At 49.5% G+C, this 22,724-nt stretch overlaps 1 protein-coding gene across 14 annotated transcripts in view; it reads right to left on the reverse strand.

Moving 5' to 3' along the window:
- Nucleotides 1-16,806, reverse strand: part of Zfp536 (zinc finger protein 536) — a 463,247-nt gene extending 446,441 nt beyond the window's left edge. For 5 of the 14 annotated variants that reach the window (XM_063283757.1, XM_008759270.4, XM_063283740.1 and 2 more), the window contains exon 1: nucleotides 16,071-16,806. The gene's annotated coding sequence lies outside the window, so the exon portion shown is untranslated. Of the gene's footprint in view, nucleotides 1-11,897; nucleotides 12,896-15,275; nucleotides 16,040-16,070 lie in introns of those variants that run through there. The other 9 variants (XM_063283747.1, XM_063283750.1, XM_063283762.1 and 6 more) reach the window with 7 other exon arrangements.
- Nucleotides 16,807-22,724: the final 5,918 nt, after the last annotated feature.

Consider the following 22,724-nt stretch of genomic DNA (forward strand, 5'->3'; position numbering starts at 1 on the left):
ACACACACACACACCTGTCAAAATCCCAAGGGGCCATATCATATAGTGTCTGTCTTACCTAAAATAATGTTGGGTGGTGCCTAACAGTGCAGCCAAAGTACAGAGGAGCCATGAGGCCCAGGACACACACAATTGGGAGTGGGAACATGTGGACAGAGACAGCCAGGCATCACAAAACTGGTTGTGAATCACAACACAGCCTACCGTGTAAGAGAAGTCTATCGTTTCTGCCTTCTGTCTAAGTTTGTTTTCTAGCTCCACGATGTGCTGAACTCAGATTAAATCTCCGGGAGATATCTACAGTCTAGAGGTATGCTTTGTTTAACACGATGGAAGCCTGGAGGAAGCGAGGAAGGAAAGCCCTGCCTTGGATGACAGGAGGAGACACAGAGCGGAGAAGACTGCAGAGGACAAGCAAGAGACACTCCTCAACAGGTTGTGCTCACCTGCAAAGAACCACTAAGCTATTCTTTGATGTGCCTCAGACACCCTGGTCTTCCTTCTCAAACCACCAAGCTCTCTCTGCCTTATGTCTTATGCACATGTTTTCTGGAACTCTCTATACTCTCTGCTTTGCTAGCTCCTTCTCATCCTTCATCATCCTCTAAGAAACTGCCCCTGATCATCTTGCTGAAGAGGACTTTCTCCCCAAAGGACCTCTGCTCTGGTCCTTCATGGCACCCAGGGTAGGAAATGGTAAATAAATATAGGCTCTCTTCCTAGAGCAGCAGGACGCATGAATGCCAGCAGCTCTACTTCTGTGTGCCCCATGCCACAGTGCCCAGCACACATATTAGGACAGCAGAAGCTCAGCAAATACCCACAGAGCACAACACAACCCAGAGTGACGTGGAAAGCCCTGCGCAAGGGATACAAGCTTCCCTGTGGGCTCTGCTAACACTATACCCTACACCCTTCTCCCAGCAGACCTGTGCTAGGCCTGAGACTCCATGGGAAGTTAGCATAGAGGTCTTCAAGAAGGCTCAGATGACCTGAGTCACTAAAGTCTCACCTCTCTGGAGAGACCTGTCCCCTTGGAATCCTGCAGACTGGATATTAGTCAGGCACAGCCAATCTCAAGGTTTCCTTGACCACATGACCAATGTCAACTTCTTTGTCTCCAGCGGGGACTAACACTATGTGCTCAGGAAGAGGCTGGCCACCTAGGCCCTGTTGTCTCCTGAGAAAGCTGGATGAAGTCCTTGGCTACATAAACTCTTGAGAGTGGAAACAGAGGTAAGACACCTCTCCAGGCCTTGCTCAGGCTTGGTATTCCCTTGGGTGTGGGAATGTGTCCGTGTATTGCTCCAGAGGACAGGTCAAGAAAGGAATGTGGTGCAGGAGAAGGGCAGGAAGGTGAGGCCATCTGGAGATCAGCAGTCTCCACTCAAGAATAAGAGATAAGAGACAGACTTCACAATCAGTCTGGGCCTTGTACTTCAGGTGTGTTAAGAGCAGAGATGGATGATGATGTCATTAGAACCTGTCTCCCCCTTTAGGGTTCAAGGAGTGACTATGGGGGGACCGTTATGTCCCCTTCTGGGCATGGGTCTCCACTGCTGTTTTCTAGGAAACCTTTCTGTGGTTAGACTTAAGGCAGATGTCAAGAGTCTCTTTCCGGGGATCTGTGCAGTTCCTGTGGCACAAATACAGAGAGCTCTATGCCGTCCCACTAGCAGCTCGCCCTTGGTAGGGCACCACAGTGGCAGAGCAAACTGAGGACTGACTCTCAGGACACTTGTCAGTGCAGCACCAAGGTTGTGCACCTCACAAGCACAGGATGACTGCTAGGCATTTGTTTCCAGGTTTGGTCTTCGTTTGACAGGCCCTTGGAGGCATAGGATCTAGTGTTCAAATCATGCCCCTGGGACATTGGACTTTCCAAACCACATTGCGATTCCCCTCCAGCAGGAGAAAGTTAGCCAGTAACCTGACTTTTCATCTCCGGGAGCAAGAAAGGGACTCCTAGCCTCTCATCTCTTGCATGTGTGGCTTGTCCGAGAGACAATGGCTACAGGTTTCATGTATCAGCCTTGCGTGGTCAGTATGGAAATCAGGGTGTGTGCGTGCGGGTGCTTGTGGTAAAACTGTTCAAATGGAACCTAGAACCTAAGAGAGCGCTCCTGCCTTTTATTCTGCTTGTGTTTGGTTACAGCTCCACTTTGGTTTTGGTTGTGTTGTTGTTGTTGTTTTGATATCCTTTCTAGGGCTTGAACACAGAATCTCAAGCATATTAGGAAAGTGAAGACTGAGTATCAGTCCTGGTCATTTTTTTTTAACTTTTGTAATAGTCTAGCTAAATAGCCCATGCTAGCCTCAAATTTTCCATCCTCCTGACTCAGCTACCCCAGGAGCTGTGTTGATAGACCCTGAACCTCCCTTTCTGGCTAAGCGCTATTCTATTTATTCCACAGCATCAACTTTACTAGGATATTAAGGCACTTAATACATCAAATGATGGATGGATGGATGGATGGATGGATGGATGGATGGATGGATGGATGGATGGATGGATAGGTGGGTGGATGGATGGACAGACAGACGGATGGATAGATGGATGGATGGATGGGTGGATGGGTGGATGGATGGATGGATGGATGGATGGATGGATGGATGGATGGATAGGTGGGTGGATGGATGGATGGACAGACAGACGGATGGATAGATGGATGGATGGATGGGTGGATGGGTGGATGGATGGATGGATGGATGGACAGACAGATTGATGGATGAGAACAGCTCCTCGGATTTGGGAAAAGATGACAAACAAGATTTATATTCCCATCACGGTTCTGGAAGTGAGCATGTGTGTTTCTGAAAATGTACACACACTTGTACACATGTGACTCCTCCACATATTCTCATGTGGTATACATGGCATGTATCTACATTAATATGCATGTGTGTGATGTGATATATGTCTGCCTGGGTGCACTGAGGATGCCTTGGAACCTGTGATAACCCTTGAGGGCCTAGACTGAATACCATTGTTTAGAGAAGACTGCAGGCCCCACCCCCACCCCAGACTCTGCCTTGAACTAAGCTGACCCTTTAAGATGTGTCCTCAGAAACAGAAGAAATCAATCTGCCGATCTTTATTGATCCCCAGGTAAATAACTCAGAAGACTAGCCTGGGCCACAAAGGCAAGCAAGCCATTTCTGTGGACTGTGCAGTGATCAGCACCCACAGCTATAGGGTGGGTGCATTTCAGAGTCAACAAATTCTACAAGGCAGGCAGTAGCGCTGCCTGGGTACTCCCTGAATAGCTGGGCTCTTCTCTTTTCATCCTGCTGACTTTGTGAGGAAGAAAGGAGTATCCCAAGGTTGCCAATGGGAAGGAAGACTTGAAGATCAAAATGATATGCTTACCAACTGCACGGAGGTAGAAGGGGTGGGTGTCGAACTCATGCCCCTCTGACTGGCCCTGAGCCCCTTATCACTGTGCCATGCTGCTTCAGAACAAGACGAAACAAAGCAAAATACGCTTCAAGAAGCTCTTTCCCACTCTCAAACTGAATGTTTGCAGCTCACTAACGAGAGTATCTCAATTGTGGAATGAGGGAGAGAAGGCACCTAAATATTAAATTATGCAAAAAACAAACTTATAGCTAGTGATATATCAAGCAACATGTGTGTACCATGTAACCTGGGTTTAAAAATATAATTATTAGCAAATCAAATGTACACAGACTCCTCTAGACTGCTTTTAGGAGCAATTGAAAAGCTAGTGAGAAAACGCCCAAGCTTGCCCCCTGCTCTCCTAAAGGCTAACACTTCACCGATGATTGAGATGAATGACGGGACAACCATAGCTCCCCACCCCGACCCGCAGTCCAGCAGGGAAAAATTTTTTTTCTTTTGATTCCTTCACCTTTGAGAAGATGAGAGAGAGAGTCAAGATGTGTGCACATTGAAACACAAATAATCACGGCTGGATTTTGCATCAGATTCTGCTGACAGAGAAGCATTCCATCCCAGCCTCCCATCCCGAGGACCAGCATGGGAGGCCAGGCTCCTCTGCACCAGAGTACAAGAGGCAGATTCCAGATTCCAACTTGAATGGCTATTCTGGGGATGAGAGCAACTGAGGACCACACCTTCTTTAGATCAATGAACAAATCATTTTATTAAAGGCAGTAGCTGCAGATCACACACACATTAAAAAATTGCATGATTCTTATCTCTGTAATAGCATCATGAAAAGAAAGAAAATGTCTTATGCACCACAGACCCCTGTGGTCCCCAAGATCCACACAGGGGCCTGGAATTCTACGTCTGAGCAGCTAGCTTCCAAATCCTGCAGACAACATCTCACTGGGATCCAGGTCTTGTCAGTCTTTTGGGACAGGGTAGCAAATATGAGAACCAAGTTGCAGGTATCAGTGAGATTGGAGTGCAGACTTTCAAGATGCAGTCAACTCTTCCAGAAGAGTTTTGAGCATGCTTTGGATGCTGAGGTCTGGAATACGTTACTTGACCTCATGATTCGAAACCAAACACACCTCGATAGGCCCAGTACACACCACACCCAGCCCCCTGGAATCAGGTCAGTCACTCTCAGGCACAGCACACTGGCCAGATGACCAGGCCCTGCCCCATCCTACTGTGTAACACCCTCAGAAGACCACTGTGTGGTTCTCAGGGTGACAGTAGTTGCTAAGAGAGAAAGAAGATGGCTACCTTCACATACTTCATAAGCGTATTTGTAGATATGACAACTGCCCTTGTCATCTCCCTTAGACTAGTTCTTCTGTCTCCAAAATACACTAGAAAGAAATTATACATAGATTTAATACTGTGATGTTCTCTCCCCTCCCAAGACATACTTTAACTAAAGGCTTTTCCAAAAATAAGTAGTAATAATTTCAGAATAAATGCATGTGCAAAGTTGAAAGAGCCAAACAGAGGAAATGGAGACTGATACCTTTTTCTTAAAATTTGACTAAAAAACCAAACAAACAAACAAACAAACCATTCAGAGAAAATAAATAATAAGTTGTCAAATCAATGGCTGAAGAAAAGAATTTTCAGACAGCAGACCAGACTGACTGGCCTTTCCCTTTGACAAACAGTGCCTTCAAAGTCTGTGGGTACTCCAGGCAAGATGGTTCCCAACAGCCAGAACTCCCAAGAGGTTAGCCCAGGTAGGATGGAGAGGGGGCAGGAAGGACAGCATAGCCAGTCCGGCACAGAGCTGCCCTCTGCTATTAGAGACCTCGGCTAGCAGACTAAACCCTTTCCTGTCCACGTGTGGTTGCTTTTCTCCCTCCCACCTTCCCACACTGCCGAGCCTCAGTCTTTGGGACTCTCCTTGGGTTGTTGGAGAAGGGCTGCCACCCACCACAGCTGACTGTGACCACCCCCATCAGGTGGCCACAGTGGTGACCCAAGTGTCTCAGGTGCTACGGAGCCCAGACGTGAGATTCACTAGCGGACCCAGTCGTGTTCATCTGAGAACCAGTGTGTTCAGAGCACTCTCTAGAAACAGCAGCTTGGCATCCACACCCATAACCCCAAGTCAGAGCTCCGCCATGAAGGAGAGGGGAGTAGCCCAGGCCTTTGCCCTGTCATTCCCGAACCCCATCCGTTCTGTAGGCTTCCTGCAGACCCGACTCTGGCCCTAATAATCAGCTTTGGGTGATTATAGACAGGAAGGGGGTTTGTTTTTGTTTGTTTTTAATAAAGAACGAAGATCTTAGAAAAATGAGTCACATTTGCCTCTTGCAAACAGGAAGATAATCTCCTAGATATTTTTAAAGACAAATGAAAAAGCTAGCCATGTAAAGAGACGATACTTTATACGTAGGGATCTGTGCACTCTGTGATCAATGGGCTGTCTCTACAGTGACTTCCGTTGATGGGAGTTCCCAAACATTTTCTCCCCCATGCAAATAAATCAACGACAGTGCATATGTGCGTCAAACAACCAGTTCTGGTTTGTTTCTCACTTCCATTGTAAAAGGGGAATTGATATTTCTTTGAAAGACGGTTTGTACAGAAAAGCAGGAAGGACATGGGATTAAGACTGGAAGCTGCACCGGCCACAGCAGTTGTCTTCACCTCTCTTGGTTGCAACAAGTTGTCCTGTACTCAGTTTGCCCTGTGGGAAGCTGCCTTGCCTTGATGGCTAAGTGGCCTGAAAAAGACAATACACCAGAAGGGTGGCATGTGGCACCCACGGGGGCCTGACATCAAACACTGACTTGGCAGGTACTAACACTTTGCCCACCTCCCAGCAATAAGGTCCTTGGGGTTCCAGGCAGCACTGTCTACTGGGTTAATACATGCCCTGAGTGTTACCGGAGCCATTCTGTGAACCGAGTCACCGACTGAGAAGCACCCAGGCATAATGGCCTAGGTCTATAATCCCAACATTTATGGGACTCAGCTAGGGCTCCCTAGCAAGACCCTGTCACTAAAAGAGTGCAAGCCCAAAGCAAAGATTGGGAATCCCGTTGGAACCTTAGAAATACAAGTCACTCTAATCAAAGTTGAATGGGCGATTCTGTGTTTGTGGTTAATCTTAAAAGTTTGGAGAATCTTTGAATTCGCTTTTACAGTTTTTTCTCTCTCTCTCTTTCTCTCCCCTCTCTCTCTCCTCTCTCTCCCCTCTCCCCTCCTCTCCTCCTCCTCCTCTCCCTCCTCCTCTTCCTCTTCTCCTTCTTTTTCTTCTTCTTCTTCTTCTTCTTCTTCTTCTTCTTCTTCTTCTTCTTCTTCTTCTTTTCTTCTTCTTCTTCTTCTTCCCCTCTCCTCTCTCTCTCTCTCTCTCTCTCTCTCTCTCTCTCTCTCTCTCTCTCTCTCTCTCTCCCCCCTCTCTCTTTGAGCTGGCAGGCCAGTACCTTGGTGGAAGAACCATCAGGGAGAGAAAGAGAAAGAGTAGGATCAGAAGGCAGGGATGAGCCCACCTGCATCTCACTCAGTATCGAAAGAACCAACTAAACAGAGCCCAGGTAACCAAAGCCTACAGGCCTTGATAGAAAGCTCTCAGGTTAATGTCAGCTCAAGCCTACATGGTCATTTTTCCAGTGTCAAAACGGCACTTAATTTTCTCATCGGAAAGCCATATACTGAAAATGGAATGGGGGAGGGGCTTCGAAGCTGTTTTGCAGTAGTCTCTCACTACTCAGGAAGCATTTGCCTAGCTTTCTGACCCACCCAGCTGTGGGATCCTGCACTTCCTGGACCAGGCTTGCTATGGTGCCAGTTCCTAGTGTAGGAGGGACAGATGAATATGGGGCAGAGACATCCTTCACTACCTCAGAGTCAACGGGGTCAAAAAGAGCTTGAGCTAACCACTCCCCGCCCGCTCACTGCCTCAGTTTGCCTTCGTGAAACTCAGAATAAATATAGAACCTGCCCTCCTAAGGAAGTGCATAGGAAGAGCTCAAAAACAAATGACTGTCATTATCCTGCCAATGGGGTGTCCAGCCTCATCACTGTGCCTGAGCACTGTCACTTAAAGCCTCCTGGTTTTATATGTGGCCCAGTGACACAGCTCTCCCCCACAGAGCCATTTTAAAGATATAATTGGTATCCTGGCTTACATGTGGTCCAGGGACACAGCTCTCACCCACGCGGCCTTTCTAAAGGTATAATTGTTATTTAGAAACATTGGAATTGAGCCCACATTTTGCACCGAACAGCCTTTTATTCTTCCGAGTATTTTACATAATGAAAAAAAGTCTTCCTCCTCCCAGACTTCAAGGGCCACCTCTCATTTTTGTGCAGGGCTGAATCCCCTGGTCTCACAGGCACTGAGACAAGTCTGCACCTCACCTGTTTACTTCTTGGGAGTAAGATCAAAATTGGTCTCCACGTCCCCTTTGAGAGGTCCAGGATGAGGCCTCACACATGGGCAGCAATTCAGGGCATGAGCCTGATTCCCCTTCCTGGGGAGGATATGAGAATGTCTAGACCTTCCTGATGGTGCTAATCAGGAGAGCTACAGGCATCCAGTGGGTTAATATTGGACGTGTGGCTAAACACCCCACAGGACAAATGCCCACAAGTGGAAAATACACCAACTACCATCTTTGAGTCCTCTCAGATCAGCAGAAATGACGCCCAGGTTACTCCTTCGGGTTCCATTCAAGAACTCATCCTCCCCGAAATCTGGCTTCTTTAAGGCAGGGCAGGGAGTCTCCACGTCTAAGGCATCTCCAGAGAGCTCAGCATGTATGCAAAGCTGGGTACAAGGGGCTCTTTAGAGTGACTCAAATACAGGAGGTAGAGTAAAGCCCGCAATGGGTCCTAAAGGGAACTCTGCAGAGTGTCTCCAACAGCCCAAAGCAGCTCTCTCCCCTCACCGTGCAACTCAAGGCAGACAATCAACAGGAGCCTATGCGTGGCCCAGGCTGGCCTGAGGAAGCTCTATTCTAGGCCTTCCCCGGGGTCCACAGCAAATGGCCTGCTACCCAGCTCGCCTTTCTGAAGCGGCTTTGATCTCTGCCTGCCTGTATTTGGAAAATACAAAATAAAGTTGGGTGTGAGAACAAGATCACCCAGGGCCCACATCCTAAGGATAAACGCTTTTAGTTCCTGTTCCTCTCTATAATGATCCCTCGGCCCGACAAGCACAGGGACAAACTCACTACTCTTCTCTCTTACATGCTGAGAAGCACACTGTTAGAGCAGGTGCTGCTAAGAGGCAACACCCTCCCCCTGCTGTGTGTGTGCACGATTGAACGTACACCACACACACGCCATATACAGGCCTACTGTTCCTATGCAAGACCCCAGTTATAACAACCAAAGTCACTTCCTAGCTTAGCGCTTTCTGACCCCACACATTATTGGCACACCACTCTGAGAATGCACGGGGCAGCATAACGGTTGGCCAAAGCTTCAAGATATGAAAATCAGTCCATTATTCTTGGCAGAGCTTCTCCTTGCAAAACTTTCTATACAACTCTATGGTCTGGCTATCCAGTTGTAGAGAGCCTCTGTACCCATACCATATCTGTATGATATGGTAGCCCTATTGAGGCCTGGAGGAGGGGTGTTATGCTGTTGTGTAGCCCTGGAGGACAGGTGTAGGCTCCAACAAGAAGAAGGAGGGGGAGGAGGAAGGAAGATGGGGGAGGAAGAAGGAGAAGGAGAAGGAGGAAGAAGAGGAAGAAGAAGAAGAGGAGGAGGGAGAAGAGGAGGAGGAGGGAGAGGAGGAGGAGGAGGGGGAGGAGGAGGAGGGGGGAGGAGGAGGAGGAGGAGGAGGAGGAGGAGGAGGAGGAGGAGAGAAGAAGAAGAAGAAGAAGAAGAAGAAGAAGAAGAAGAAGAAGAAGAAGAAGAAGAAGAAGAAGAAGAAGAAGAAGAAGAAGAAGAAGAAGAAGAAGAAGCAGAAGCAGCTGCTAGTTCAGACACGGCCAAGGGGAGGGACTTTATTCTTTTTTTCCTCTAAAATGCAGCCTCTACAACCAGAGAGGTGGTATTGAATATCAAGGGAAGATGTTTTTCTACACAATCTAAGACCTTACCTGGAGACACCATGAAGCCAGGCTCAGTGCTCAAGGACTTCCGGTCCCAGCAGGTAGGCTGAGGGGAGGGCATTTCTGTCCTCAGCATGGCCCCAAAATGACCTACTGGAAACTCACTTATGATTTAAATTTGCATCAAGTCTCACTTTAAATAATGTTAAGGACAAAATGCAAGCTGATATTTCAGCTTACTTAAAAGGCTTATTAAAAACACTAAATCTAAAGATCTTTAAAAGCTGTAATTGTCCTCATTGAAACTAGAAAAATAAATCTTCTATTTTGCTTTTTTTCTTTTATGTTCCCCTTCTTAAAAAAAAAAACAAATTCATCTATAGTCCCATGAGCATCATTGCTGTCTTTTTTTCCCCTTTCCATTCAAGGCACTTTAAAAAACACCTGTGCCATTCATAGACAACTTTTGAGTAAAAGGCAGTCATGCTTGGGGAGGGCTGTTTAACTGATTTCCTGATGCCAGAGATGTGCTTGTCTCGCTCTAAAAGTAAGATGGAGCTCGGAGCTCGCATGAAAGGGCTTGTGGATTTTATGGGTCTGAGATGGTGAAATTCGCTTGGTTACCTGAGGCAGAATGGAGAACCCGATGGGTCAGCTTTTGGACGCTCGGCGGATACTGCATATCCAAGCACTGCCTTCAGCTCCCCATACGACCAGTAGGGCCACATGTCTTGACCAGTTCCTATCTTCCCATAATGGAGGCTATTGGCCTCTGGCTTGGACCAACCCAGCATGACAGTTGTTCCATGCCTGCCTTAAGCCTTCTGTGAAGACAGCTCTGACCAGCAGTTAAATTGCTGAGTTGTAAGGATCTGAAGGCTGCTCAGAAGTTAAACACTCCAGGCAGAGAACACGATGGGTTTTCAAAGCACTGGCCCAAGAGAACGCAAATGTATCGAAAAGCTTTTTCTTTCTCCAGGTTTTCACATAATTACCATTTATGTCTCCAGGAACTATTTTCCCAGCCCAGTTTAGGGTGAAAGCGTTTTAAAGACTTTTCTCTGCAGATGACATATGAGGCACTAACCTTTTTTCATGTGCCCAGATGTTAAGTTCATTTTCATCACATTTATGCAAATTTCACTTGAACAGTAAATCAAAAGAAATCCTAAATCATTGTACACTGTTTAAAAATCAACACCAAGGCCCGCTTACTTGCAGCTATCGCTAACATGAAGTCATGGTTAATGAACTGAATACCATAGTTCCTTCTCCCATACAACGGCTAAAACAAGACCTGAGGTCCCCAGCAGCCACCACGTCAGAGCATTGATGCCTGTTCACTCTCAGAGGCCAGTTTCCCCAGATTAAGGATGTTCCGTACATCAAAGCCTTCCAAAAGTTTTCCAAACTTTGGGAAATCGGGGGACCCTTCAGTTCAGGAGTCTGACAACCACACTAGTGTCTATGGTAGACTCACCAATGCTAACACTGGGCACAGTGGCCATGCTTTGGGTAGCTGACTCCTTGTTGGTCAGGTGTGTGGAAGGGTGCTAATTCCTAGAGCCTGGTGTCCTGAGACTGTCAGGGAGCTGGATAGCGTGCTATCATTACCAGCAACTCAGCCAGGCGGGTAATGGTGAGATCAAGAGACATTTGCACCGCTATCAGGATGACATCATAGCTGAAGCAGCCTTCAGCCAAAGCCCTAGGCTCCCTTAGAGCAGAGGCCAAAGGGCTATGGGGGGAGGTGCCCCCTGCAACTGCCAGAGCTGGAAGCTGAGTCTCTGGCCCCTCCATGCAGAGTGGTGGGCCTTGCCCACAGCCAAGTTCCCAGGCAGGCCCAGAAATGGGAAGGACAGCTGGAGTCTTCAACCAACGCAATCCACTTTCCCCTCCAGCCCGATCACTGTAAATAATACTACTAATAATAACGTAATATGCATTTTTTTAACAATTTGAAAATGTGAAGCCACTTCGCTGACCAGGGTGGAGCCGGCACGTCATGCCCGCAGCTGCATCTCTACTGAAGAATTTATAGCATTTCCAACCGAATTGTCAAGCTGTTGATGGTGACCCTGTCTTAGGCAAAACAGCTAGCTCTCACTCCGTTCTTCAAGCAATAGAAACAGAGGACTCTGACGGGGAAGGCGGACAAGAAGGGAAGCCTTCCTACTCTTGTTTTGGTTGCTTTTTCTTCCTTTTAAAGCACAGCAAAACACAGGAGCGCACACACGAGCGCACGCACACACTGAGACACAACCCTTAGAATAATGGGGGAGGCATTTGGCGACAAACTGCATCCGCGGTGCGGCGCGACAGGCAGCCAACCCCGCTCACTCGCAGCTCAGCTCTCCACGCCGCGGCGGCGGCGGCGGCGGCGGCGGCGGTGGCGACAGGGACCCGCCACCCTCCCAGAGAACCACGATGCCCAACTCTCAACTGTGTACCCAAGATCTCCTCTTAAGTCTCACCTTAACTTTGCGCGTGGCCCAGTTACCTCACCTCGCCAGAAAAGTGGAGAAACAGGGATGTGGGAGTTGTGTTTTTTAAAAAGCAGCAAAAAAAAACAAAACAAAAAAGTTCCTCGAACATCCAGCCCAGCAGATGCAATTCTCCCGCCCGCTGCACACTCTCACCCGAGCCGGCCGGGCACTCGTCCCCAGCACTGCGTCCTCACCTCGGGGAGCGTGGAGGCCACCGCAGGGCACTTACTTGGCACTTGCTTTTGAGTGTGCAGGTCGTCGCGGTTTTCACTTGGGTTTTCAAATAAGTTTCAGGGAGGAAGGAGGCAAAAAAAAATCCAATTATGCAAATGGACTCCGGCCGGGGGAGGCGCGCGTTGAATCTGACGCTGCTACTGTATGAGTTCTTGGAGCAGCCCCGGCAGATTTATGGGGGCGCGTCACGGCTACGCCAGGTCCCGCCGCCGGAGCATCTCGAAGTTAATTAAAGCGGTAATGTCCACTTTCCTGGCGACCCTCCGTACGTGGGCTTACTATTTCACCCTCCAACACGACCCGGGAGGGGACACGGGTGTGCCCCCCACGCCCCTCTTCTTTCTCTCTTCTTCTTCCCCCTCCTCTGCCTCTCTCTTTCTCTCCCTCCTTTTTCCCCTCTTTAAGTCGCCTGCCTTGCACTCAGTGAACAATGAACAAAGATGTGAGTGATGGGGAAAGATCGCCCCCCCCTCCCAGCCCAAGCAGTGAGCGAAGCTGGTCTCAAAGTCAAAATCCAGTTGTTAAAAACTGAGAAAGAAAACTGCGGTCTCCACGCTAACCTCCCTTTCTACACACGTACACACGCACGCACACATGTGAGAAAGCACACCCCACCCCAAGTTCACCTAAGCCCTGCCTGGAGACCTAGGGACTGTAGGGGGAAAGCCAAGGCCCCGGCGCGCACGGCTGCCCAACTCGCGGAGGACACGAGGGGACAGCAGGGGCAGGGAGCTGTACTCGCTCAGACCAAGATCATTTCCCGAGCCCCTCCCAGTCTGCTACCCCCACCACTACCCTCCGGCCCCCTCCCGACGTCTACACCGAGCGGCCTGGCCCCGCGGCCCCGCTCTGGCTGCAGCCGGCCGGATGCGCTCAGCAAACGCGGCCCCTGTCGGATTTCTGCTAAACTGCACAGCGGCGGCGGCGGCTGCCCAGAGAAGCGCTGGAGGAACCCAAGGCCAGCTCGGCGCGCACTCACCCTGCCTGGCCCGCTACTCCTAAAGCCGGTGCCCCGGGCCGCCCACCCGCGCGCACCTCCAAGGCTGCACACGCACCGCGCGCTCGAGCCCCGCAGGCAGGAACCGCGCGTAGCGGCCGTTATTTTCCGCTCAAGTGAAAACTAAGGCGGCTGATGAATCACGTCTCCTGCGAGGCACCCGTTAGACAAAACAATATCCTGCAAACAAAACCCGGCCACCGCTGCCACCCGCGCGCCAGGCCGGGACCCCGCCCTGCTCCTCCCAGGCCCCAGCCCCAGGCTTCTGCCCGCACCGACCCCAGCCTTCCACGCATGCATCCTTCCAGGAGAGAACTCCGGGACTTGAGTGTGCGCTCGCCAAGTGGCGGACAAACAAGAAGGACTCACAAATCAGGAGTGAAAAATGGGGGCCACTTAACTTTCCACCTGTCCCTAGAGAAAGAAACCTTGAGGGAATTTCCTCGGAAGAGTTAAAGGGAGGGGGTCTCTCTCTCTCTCTCTCTCTCTCTCTCTCTCTCTCTCTCTCTCTCTCTCTCTCTCCTCCCTTCCTTCTTACCCCTCCCTCCCTCCCCTCTCCTCTTTCCTTTCTCTAACTTCCACAGCGCTAATTTCCACCTTCCCTCACTTCTCATACCTCCATATATGTGGAGATAATCTATATTGTAATTGTTTGCAAAATTGCAACAGATGGGAGCATCTAGATCTGGACACTTCTACCCATCAAAGAAAACCCTCTTTTTATTTTTATTTTTATATTATTATATTTTTGCCTAAAATACATCTCGAGTCCCTCCTACGACTGTTTTCCTTAATTCATCTTCAAATTTAAAATAAAAATGTCTTGAAGCAAACAGAAAGGCTTATTAGCGACGTTCATTCTCGCTCCAGCCTTGGGCTGGGCTGAGGATGAGACCCCCCCCCCTCCCCGCGCCCGCAAAAAAAAAAAAAAAATCTTGCTTTTCCCAGGACCACCCCCCAGTGGCCCCCTCTCCTGGATGCTACCCCACTCCCCCGCCACCCCCCTCACACACACTCCGCCGCACTCCTCCACTCTGATTGGCCTCGCGTTTCCAGCTCGGGACTGGCCGGCTCATTTCCCTCCATAACCTGTTACTTATTTATTTATTTCTGTGTCTCAGGCCCCCGCGGGCCCCCGGGACCTGGGCCGGACTGGGGCAGGTGCTGAGGGCGGCGCACACGTGTGCCGGTGCCTCTAAGGTCTCGGGGTCCCGGGATCGCCCCCCAGGCACCTCGCAGGGCCTTGCCCGGCTCTTAGGACGCAGGAAGCCGATGCAAACACAAAATGGCAGGTCTTGGCCGCTCTCTACAACCGCAAGTTAGGCACCCCGTAAGCATCAGCTAACTTTGATTTTTAAAAATAAAATAATTGCCAATTACCCCCTGATTCCCAGGTAGTGCAGATCGCACCACGCACGATGGCGGGGCGGGGGAGGCGAAGGTAGCCGGGGACCGCCCCCCCCCCCCAGCCCCGGCACTGGAGCAAACGGGTAAAGTCGCTGGAGAAGTTTCCGCCGCGCAGCCTCCCCTCTCTCTTGGCTCCCCCGGCCCCCGACCCTACGGAAAGTTTCCCGGCTGCGAGCAGAGGCCGGGAGCGCAGGAGGGAGGCGCGGGCCAGGCCGTGTGGACGCCGGATCCCACTGGGGCTCTGAGCGCTCGGCCCTCGGGACTCCCTTTCAAAGTAACGGTCCCGGGACTGCGGCTGCGGTGGGGAGGCGGCGGCCGGGGCGCGGGTCCCGCTCTCCGCCGAAGTTCTCCAGCGCCATTCGATGCCGGGTGGCCGCCTCTACTCGGTTTTCCTCCTCCTGTTTTTTTTTTCTTTTTTCCACATACCCCCCCCCTTTCCTCTTAACCCCCGCTGACAGCTTCTCTCTCCAACGTCACAGCCACGGATATTTAATTAGACCATATTTTTTAATCGCGATGGGGTGAGAAGCAACCGGGTTACAGGCCTCGCCTGGTGGGGGGAGGGGGAGGGGAAAAGGGGGGTAGAGAACCACGCCAAGTGTCCAAACTCACTTTGCCACCTCCCAGAGATCAGGGCCGCCCCCACCACCACCTGGCACCCGCGCGCCCCTCCACTCCGCCGCCCCCACCCCCAACCCCGGCCTCCCCACCACCTTTGTTTGCCTTACCTTAAAACATTAAACGCGGGCGTCGGGAGCAAACTCGGGCACGTAAACCGAGCGTTGTAAAAGATTGTGTTCAATGAATAATGAAACATGTCCACATGATTGACTTGATCATTTTCCGGGGCTGAGGGGGGACGGGCGCCCAGCTCGCGCGCCTCAGTCGCCCACTCGCCAGAGCCCGGCCAACTGCTCTCAGCCTAGCCTGAGCAGGGCAGGCTCGCTTTTCATCAACCTCATTTCAGAATCGCCCCGTTCATTGATACTCATCATCCAACCCCAGCAGACATCCCATCCCCTGCTCGGCCTCCCCCTATCTGGTAGGTGAAATGCATTGTACCATTAAAAAGGATCTCCATTGTCGCCCTGGCGTAATTCACAGCAACTAGATAGGTCTTTCAGCATTTAGCTTTGATGAGCCGGAGACTGAACCCTTGATATAATAATCTACAAAGAATGGTGTGTGGTCGTCCATTTTTTCTCTCTGTCTAGCAACTAAGAAACCATTTAACACAGCGCAGCTTGCTTCTGACCTTGAGCTCATGTAAACACACTTATTAAAATCTATCTATTCTCCAAGAGCTACATTCTGATTGTCAGACTCGTTACGGAGACATACATCAGCCCCTTCGCTTGTCACTACTTTGCATTCCTGCCTTTAACTAAAGAATTTTTTATCCAGCCGAGAGGCAGAGAGCGATTGCCACGGAAAGAGAGGAGAGAGAGAGAGAGAGAGAGAGAGAGAGAGAGAGGGAGAGAGAGAGACGCGGAAAGGGAGAGAGGAAAACGCGTAATTCTTACCTGCTCCTCAAACTATTTAAAGTCTGTTTCTTTTCTGGGGTGAAAAAAAAACTCCCGGGTGAATCTCGGTGGACAGCGGGACGTGGAGAATCAGTCACAGCCCGGGCGTTTAAGGGAGTCATCAGCGATCAAATGACGTTGATCCGCGCTGTAACCTTGTGGCGTATTTAATGTAAATAAGGCCGTTATGTTGCCAATCGCCGCGATACAAACACCGAGAGGTCCTCAGCCTCGCCTCCCGCGCCTGCCATTAGAGGCGACTTTATTTACAGACACTATTTAGGAGATCATGATAATTCTAAAACAATACTAGTGCCAAATGATTATGAAAATATGATTTTAATTAATCACGTAGTAGGCAAGGAAATTAGCATACGGTAATTAAACTTCGAGAAAAACGTCATGCAGGTTCTCTGCCTTATGGGTCCAGAATAATCATCGCGGTGGGCTCCGAGACTTAATTACGAAACAAAATAACTTTTTTAAAGGCAACTTTGCAAGGCTGGTCCTCCAGGCGAACGTTTGGGTAAATAATACAAGCCGAGGTAACAAAGTGGGGGTTTCAGTGGTGCCGAGGAAGCGGGGAAAGATGGGGGGGAAGCCGAATAATGCAATTACGAATGCTCTGTCCTAGAGTTGACAAAAGCTGGTGCCTCAAAAGCCTCTTTGTTATGGGATTATATAATGATCCTGGTGTCATTATGGGTGGGGAAAAAAAAGAAAAGAAAAGAAAGAAAAAGAGAGGGAGAGAGAAAAGGTTCAATAAAAATAAAAGAAGTGTGCAGAGACACCAACAAGCAGCTTTTAAAGAAAGGCTGGCATGTGGCATTGGGTGTGCTGATATGAGGACAAGGTCCTACAGAGTTGGCAAATAAAGGAGATGGGCGAGAAGGGAGAGAGAGAGAGAGAGAGAGAGAGAGAGAGAGAGAGAGAGAGAGAGAGAGAGAGAAGAGGCCTGTGCTGTGCCTGGTTAAGAAGGGGTGAGATTGAGTATACAAAACGCCCAGCCACTGAGACACTTAAGCACTGATTCAGGTAATACAGGTCCCAACTTGTCTGAACTAAGTTCCCTTTCCAGATGACTAGAGGGTTTTAAACTCCAGCACCACAATACATCAAACGCAGAGATCCAGAGAAAGCTCTCTCCAGCCTGCCCACCACCCCCTTCAGCTTCAGCTTCTGCGGAAGGATCCACTCAGAGGCAAGCAGCAGTTCCAGAGTGAGGATAAGGCTCAGAAACTTGGGAGGAGCCACCAGCATCCGGCCTGGTGGGCTCCAGCACTAAGAAGCTACTGGCTGTCTGCTCTGGGCATCAGGCACCGGCCTGGTCACTGCTGCCCATCCTGGAAACTGGCCCTGAAGAATGCCAGTACCTTTCTCTTTTCCTCCCTCCCTCTCCCCTTCTTACATCTCTATACCCCTTCCTTCTGGCTAGGAGAACCTGGAGCAGATGACAAGCTACTTTCTTGAGGCTCTTGAAGGCCTAAAGAATGTCAAGAGTGCATGGATGTAAGTATGTGTGTATCTCCTGCCAACCAAAAAAAAAAAAAGTTTAGGAATTAAGTGTGTATTCTCCAATCTGATGTGCTTAAAATTCTATCTGGACAAAATGGAAGGTTTGGGGTTCCCCCCCCCCTTTATTCTGTGGGAATTATCAAGGATAGCACTCTCTCTGTGGGAGTAGAGTTGGTGTTCTTTATTTCAATTCTTTCTGGGTCGGCTGATTATATTCTGTGGTCTTTTGAACCTGAGACTGTAAGTCAAGTGATTCTTCATAAGTGACAGTTTGGACAAAGCCCCGAGCAGGTCAAAAGGAAGTGGTCCGTATGAACTCGTAGAAAAGATACTTTTTAGGGGATAGAATGAGGGCGGCAGTCTCTGTCTCCTACTAACCCTGCACCTGTCAGCACACCTTGGCCTTGCATTCTGATCTTATCCTTGGGCCCCGGAAGGCATCCACCCATACTGAACTGGGATTCCCCTTCCAGCGGCCTCGGCACCCCTCTGCAACCCTTGGAGCATGCACATCCAGAAAAGACCACTCCTTGCTCTCTAGAAAGCCCGTGGAAACTCATCTGGGGTCACTTGGGGTCCGTGAAGCTTCTAAGAGACCCGGTGAGTCTGGATCCGCTGGACAGCGACTTCCCACCACCTGAGAACCGGAGACCCACAGCATGGACCAGAAGAGTTCAGGCCAGGGCTCTCCGGCGCCCCCTGTCGGCGTTGCAGCGCTTGTCACCTCGTTCCTGACTAGGTGGGGTGCCACGGGAGACTCACTGCGCTTCTGTTATGCAGAAGGGATAAAGGCTAGAGTGGAGGGCCACAGTTAGCAGAGGTCTGACATTTAAGGGGGTGGAAAAATGATCCTTAAATACTTCCCAACAAAGAAGGTCCCATCAATTCCCCCACATAGTATCCCCTTTTTGGGTCTGTTACCTCACAATATGCAGTTTCCAGGTGGATTCCCAATAGCAGTAGGAAATTACTTCTTGATGTCCTGCATGTAAACCCCTTATTCAAATAATCCACCCCCTTTGAAAGTAACCCATTCTCTCCGACTTCTGTCGTTCTAAATATCCTCACAAGGAATGATGGTTCATGCATCTGAACTAACAGCTTTCTGGAGTTCCTGACACAACATCCTTCCACTTTTCTGTACATTTCTCTTCTTTACCCTTAGTTTTCCTTACAACTCTGTCTCCTATGGTATAGTCATTGAGAAAGTCATTGCTAGTGACCAAGAGACTAAATCACTAAAGACTCAGGGGTGGGGTAGGGCGATGAGCTAAGGGCAAAGGTGAATCAAGACACTCCTGGGACAAGTTCCCCCACTTCAATGATCTCATCTGCAAATAGATGATCTCCAGCCATCCTCAACACCCCTCTAATCACTCAGGGATGGGATCTTTCAAAAAAGGGTGACCACCGTCACGAAGAAATGGCATAGACAGAATAAAAATACCCTGTCCTGTGGTTTCCCATGGAAACCTATGCTGGTCCTGTAGGTCAGGTGGGGAATTGTTCTAGAGACCCAGAGGAGTCTTTGACTTTGCACAGTCTCTGCTTCTTTATCTCCGCTAGTCCAGGGGTGGCCTCTTCCACCTGGACTCTCTTCGTCTTGGAGGACCTGGGCTCCACCCTGAAGTCTCTCCTTGCACTCATGAAGAGTTCCTTATGCTGCTGAGCCTCCATATCTAGGCTCACCCCTGAAAGGCTGAGGTGCAGCTTTCTGTGGTGGGCTCCACAATATGAGAAGACCACCCTTTCAAAGGCTCCCGTGAGCTTAGGACACAGCAGGAGCCCTTGAAGGTGGAAGGTGAAAAGGCCCCTGTAAAAAGCCTTTGCCCGGCTTGGTTTTCCTGCCATGAGCTGTTGTTCCAAGGAAAACCTCACTCCTTCCAGTATTTTATGAAGCAAGCTTTTTAAAGGCCAAAGAGCTACTGTCCCTTGGGTTCTGGGAAGGGGGAACATAGAGAGGAGGAGAAGGAGGAAGAGGAGGAGGAAGATGAAAGGAAAAATGGGAGAGAGGAAGAAGAGGAAAGGAAAAAATGAGAGAGGAGAAAGGAAAGTTAACCTCTTTTCCAGCTCTAATGAGAGACAAGATATCTGTCTGAGTTTAACAGGTCCCTTCTTCCAGGGGTACCCCTTCCTTTCCTTTTCCATACTTAAGGCAGCTGGCCTCAGGGTCTGCCCAGTCAGAACTTCTCACCCCTCTAGACACTGAGTGGACCAGGACTAGGCATGTGATCTATGCTGGTGCAATCAGAGGCAATCTGGGTTCCATTTTATTTGTTTTTAATGGGTGAGTGGAGGATTGTAGCAGTTAGATGGTTATAGTTTTCATCTTCTTACCAATACTGAGAAATCAAGTGTGCAGAGCACCACCTCAACACCACCCCGGAACCCACCCACAAGGGCCAAACCCAACAATGGTAGAAATGGGAAACCAACTTGCTGGCCCTGTAATGAGCCCTAAATAGAACCAGAGCCGAAGTCAAAGCCACCTTGCATATAGGGGATCTCCTTTCATTTACTTTGGTTTGCTTTGGATCTCCTGTCATGTGCTTAACACCTCACAAGAACAAGGGATACTTTGGGTTGGCACGAGAAAGCTCTAAAACTAAGGCTGGGGCAAGGAAGGAAAAGCAAAGCATGGCCCTCAATGCCATTCCCACTGAGGGAGCAACAGCGGCCTTGGGAGATGCTTCTGAAACCTGCAGGCATGCCTCGCTTTGAACTTTACCTCTGCTCTAAGGAAGACAGTTAAACTTTTGTAAAGTCTGGGCTCTGGTTTCCAGAACTGAAAGAGATGCTTGTCAGGGGCAGCTCAGAGACGATGTCTTGTCTCGGGACAATCAGGTTCTGAAGTAAGCAATAAAGAAGAGTGCATTTGTGGTTCTGCCTTCGAATGATCACACCAGCTTTAGGTACAAACAAGACCAACTGGATGCTTTCATGGTGTCCTTGTATAAGTTAGCCAATGGAATCTGGAGATGGTGGCCTACCCCTTTCGTCCCAGCACTACGGAGGCAGAGGTAGGATGGATGATCTCTGAGCGTTGGAGTCCAGCCTGGACTATCTGTTGGGTTCTGGGATATCCAAGGTTACACAGGGAGACCCTCTCTAAAAGGAAAGTTATTCAAAGGCTATAGTGTTATGGCTTGAATCTGAAACAGGGTTATGTTTTAAACCCTTGGATACCAGATAGCTGTGCTCTTTTGGGAGACTTGCAGCTCTTGGGGGTGGGGGTGGGGGCTGGCAGGTAACAATAGGCCCTATCGTCAGGGAGCTCTGAAGATTATACCAATCCTGGTTCTTCTGTTCGGGCTGCTTTCATAGAATGGCCCATGTGATGAACCTTTGCTACACATTCCCACCAAGCCTTCCCCACCTTAATGTACTGAGGTCATGAGCCAAAATAAATCTTTTTTTTTTCTTTTTTTCGGAGCTGGGGACCGAACCCAGGGCCTTGCACTTCCTAGGCAAGCGCTCTACCACTGAGCTAAATCCCCAACCCCCCAAAATAAATCTTGACCTCCTTACATTGTAGTCCTGGCTGGCCTGGAACTCACATTTAAACCACCATTTAAACCAGGTGGCCTCAAACTCACAGAGATCTCCCTGACTCTGCCTCCTGAGCTCTGGGATGAAAGGCATGCCATCGTGCCCAGTGTCCTGTAAGTTGTTTCTACATAGGCTTTAAGAAAAGAAAAAAAAAATACCGCAGAGAGGCTGAGGTAACTAACACAGATTTGACTACTGTCCCCTTGTCTGCTTCCGGGTGAGGCTGAGGCCTGGACCATTCTAATTGCGATGCTGGAGCATCTCGGAGTATCTAAGCTGCTATTACAGGTCTTCTGAACCCTGGAATAGCTGTGAATGCAGAAAGCCCTCCAAACATTATGATGTTTGCTTCTGGTAGCCCAGTTGCATGGATTCGAACGTTGAAGATGACAAAATCAGGCCACATTGTCCAAAGGCAGGCTGTGCCTCACTGGCTCCAGGGTTTAGGCAATGGCTACGCCTTCTTTTAAGTCAGAAGTACAAAACCCCAAACGGAGCAGACCCCACCAATCAGTACATCACACCCCTCTGGACATTGGTTCTTTTGAGACTGGGCATGTGGCCCATACTGCTCAACCTGAGGAGGTCCAGCCTGGGTTATCACCCTCACGCCTTAAGTTTGCGTACATTCCGGCTAGAACATGGCCTGCAGAGGACCTGGGACTTGAGGAGCCCTCTACCAGCTCCAGAGTGCCTGGTGAGCATTGTCAACTGGAGGGAAGGATCAAACTCTGCCTTACAGCACTGGTAGGGACTCACACGTTGCTTTTACTAAGGTGTGAATGACTCCCACGGTGCCCCCGTACACTCAACACTCAGCCCACAGCAACCATCTGGCACCTGCTTTTCTAAATTTCCACCTATCGCCCTTGATTATTTTCCTTTACAGACAGGACCTCCCTTTGTAGCCTAGGATGTTCTCAAAGCTGCAATCCTCCTGCCTTAGCTTCCTGGATCCGGAGATCAAAAGCTTGTTTCACTCACATTCTGCTTTTTACCTTAATTTTCTTTTCCTTTTTCAACTTGGGGGCGGGGGGGTGTGAATGTGTAAAGCTTCTTACTCGATGGCTCAGCGGTTAAGAGTACTGACCGCTCTTTCAGAGGTCCTGAGTTCAATTCCCAGCAACCACATGGTGGCTCACAACCATCTGTAATGGGATCTGATGCCCTCTTCTGGTGTGTCTGAAGTCAGTGACAGCGTACTCATACATAAAATAAATAAATCTTTTTAAAAAGGTTCTCACTAGAAACCACAGTGATTGAATATTGAGAAAGCTGTGTAGCCATTGAGAGTGATCACCAGGGTCCCCTGGGTAAATGTGGAATTTAGTCACCCTCCATCCAACATGACTTTGCTAAAAAGCTACTAAAATGCACATAAAAACAACTATGTCACACTCAGGGCCTCTGCCTTCCCTGGGCCCTCAAAGAACACAGACCTCTCCAGTTTTGGTCAATAGTATAGCAAAAGCCAGGGAAGACTCATCAAAAGACCACCAAAAGACTGACTTCAGTCTAAGACTTAGGTGAAGATGGTCAGGCGTGTACTGAGAGCAAGGCACCCATTGATGGCACCGGACTGACTTGAAT

The sequence above is a fragment of the Rattus norvegicus genome, chromosome 1 (assembly GCF_036323735.1).
Source record: "Rattus norvegicus strain BN/NHsdMcwi chromosome 1, GRCr8, whole genome shotgun sequence".
Classification (NCBI taxonomy): domain Eukaryota; kingdom Metazoa; phylum Chordata; class Mammalia; order Rodentia; family Muridae; genus Rattus; species Rattus norvegicus.